General features: G+C 44.0%; 1 pseudogene; it reads left to right on the top strand.

The window, feature by feature from the left end:
• The first annotated feature begins 1,380 nt into the window (after positions 1-1,380).
• Positions 1,381-1,993, top strand: LOC105487660 (large ribosomal subunit protein eL15-like; annotated as a pseudogene).
• Positions 1,994-2,733: the final 740 nt, after the last annotated feature.

Here is a 2,733-nt window from a genome sequence, read left to right as displayed (position 1 = left end):
AGCAGGCAGTCTAAGTATAGAGACACCTGGGCAACCACAGGAATTTTAATGGGAGAAACTACTAACCAATCCCTCTCAGTGTAATTATAGAGACACCTGGGCAATGTTAGAAATTTTAATGGGAGAGATTTCTGGATGACCACAGGCAATCTAATAACTGTGAAGGAGCTACCTGAAAAACCCCAGGCATTCTAATGGAAGAGACTCCCAGTTGAAACCAGGCATACTAATGATAGAGACACCTGGGCAACCCCAGGCATTTGACTGGGAGAGGGAGAGATTCCTGGCCAATTCCAGGCAGCTTAGTGATGGAGACACTTGGGCGACTCCAGGTATTTTAATGGGAGAGACTCACGGAAGAGCCAGGCAGCCTAACTACAGAGACATTTAGGCAAACCCAGGCATTCTAATGGGAGAGACTCCTGGCTGACTCAAGGCAGTCTCATGATAGATGCCAGGGTGATCCCAGGCATTCCTATGGGAGAGACTCATGGCCAACGGCAGACATTCTAATGATGGAGACATTTGGGCGACCCATGCCATTGTAATGGGAGAGACTCCTGGACAAATTCAGGAATTCTAATGATAGAGACAAATGGATGACTCCAGACATTCTAATTAAAGAGACTCCCGGATGGCCCCAGGTTTTCTAAAAATAGAGTCACCTTGGAGATGACAGGCATTCTAATAGAAAAAGCTCCCAACAGACTACAAGCAATTTTATGACATTTTAATGAGAGAAATTTTCAGCAGATACCAGGTATTCCTTCAGGAGAGACTTATGACTGACCCCATGGTCTCCTTATAGAGAAACCTCATGATCTTAGGCGTTCTAAAATGAAAGACACCTGGACGACCCCAGCCATTCTAATGGGAGATACTCCCTCCAACCCCAAGCATTCTAATGTGGAGACTTCTGGCTGACCCCAGCAAGTCTAATGCTACAGAGCCCCGGGTGACTCTAGGCATTCTAAAGGGAGAGACTCCTGGCTGACAGCATGCAGTCTAAAAATAGAGAAACCTGTGCCACCCCAGGCATTCTAATGGGAGAGACCCATGACAGAGCCCAAGCAGTCTAATCATAAAGACACCTAGGCTACCCCAGGCATTCTAATACAAGAGATTCTGGGTGACCCGAGATACTATAATCATACAGACACCTGGATGACCCCAGTCATTCTAATAAGAGAGACTTTCACCTGACCCCAGGAATTCTAATGAAGAAACTCCTGGCCAACCTCAGGCAATCTGAAGAGTAAGACTTCTGAGTGACACCAGACATTCTAATGGAAAACATTCCCAGCCAACCGCAGGCAATCTAATGATAAAGACACCTGGGTGGCCCCTTTCCATCTGGTGGTAGCCATCAGGTAAGCCAAGATGGGTGCATGCAAGTACATCCAGGAGCTATGGAGAAAGAAGCAGTCTGATGTCATGTGGTTTCTTCTGAGGGTCCGCTGCTGGCTGTACCACCAGCTCTCTGCTCTCCACAGGGATCCCTGCCCCACCTGGCCTGATCAATGGCGCTGACTGGGTTACAAGGCCAAGCAAGCTTTCATTATATATAGGATTTGTGTTTACCATGGTGACTAAAAACGCCCAGTTCCTAAGGGTTCATTTTACAGCAAGCCTGTCCATCATGGGGTTACCCAGCTAAAGTTTTCTTGAAGCCTTCAGTCCGTTGCAGAGGAGCGAACTGGACTCCACTCTGGGCTCTGAGAGTCCTGAATTCTTACTGGGTTGGAAAAGGCTTCACATATGAGTTTTTTGAGGTTATCCTCATTGATCAATTCATAAAGCTATCAGAAGAAATCCTGACACCCAGTGGATCACCAAATCAGTCCACAAGCACTGGGAGATGCATGGGCTGACATCTGCAGGCCAAAAGAGCCGTGGCCTTGGAAAGGGCCTTAAGTTCTACCACACTATTCGTGGTTCTCGCCGGGCATCTTGGAGAAGGTACAATACTCTCCAGCTCCACCGTTACCACTAATATAAGTAACGTTTGTAAAATTCATACCTAATAAACTGTTTAGGACAGTCATGTCTGCTGACAGGTGTTATTTTTCTGTTAAAACTAGTCTGCAGATTGTTTCTTGAATGCTTTGTCAAATTAAGAAAGTTAATAATGTTTGAAGAGAATAAGTGGTGGTGTATCTTGTTTCTAATAAGATAAACTTTTTTTGTCTTTGCTTTATCTTATTAGGGAGTTGTATGTCAGTGTATAAAACATACTGTGGTATAATTGGTTTAAGATAAATTCTTTAAGAGAACTGAAACTAGCCCTGTAGATTTGTCTGGTGCATGTGATGAAACCTGCAATTTTGTTGGGGTGATGGCAATGCTCTGCTGGTTTACTTTCAAGTGGCTGAGTTTTTTTAGTTTGACAGGCACAGACTTTTTAAATTGGGCTTTAGAAAATATGGGTTAGCCTGAAGAAAATTGCCTCCACCTCCATAGTACCATTTTAAATTCACATACAAAAGGTGAAAGCTTCTGATTCAGTGCCGTGGCTTCATGTAGCTCAATGATTAGTGGTAGTGGTATTAACCCTGTTGTGTTTTGAAATTGAATGTGAGATAAAATTACCCTTAAGATTGGTAAGCTAGCAATGGATGCTAGAGTGGGAAGCTGGTAAGCCAGTGGCCATTAGATAAATACCTTTCAAGTGTGAGAAGTCAATCCTAAAATACTTAAATGTAATGCTAATTGTGATCATTATGAATCCCTTCA

This window comes from Macaca nemestrina, chromosome 20 (genome assembly GCF_043159975.1).
Source record: "Macaca nemestrina isolate mMacNem1 chromosome 20, mMacNem.hap1, whole genome shotgun sequence".
In the NCBI taxonomy this organism is placed as follows: Eukaryota; Metazoa; Chordata; class Mammalia; order Primates; family Cercopithecidae; genus Macaca; species Macaca nemestrina.
This window is presented reverse-complemented; position numbering and strand designations above follow the sequence as displayed.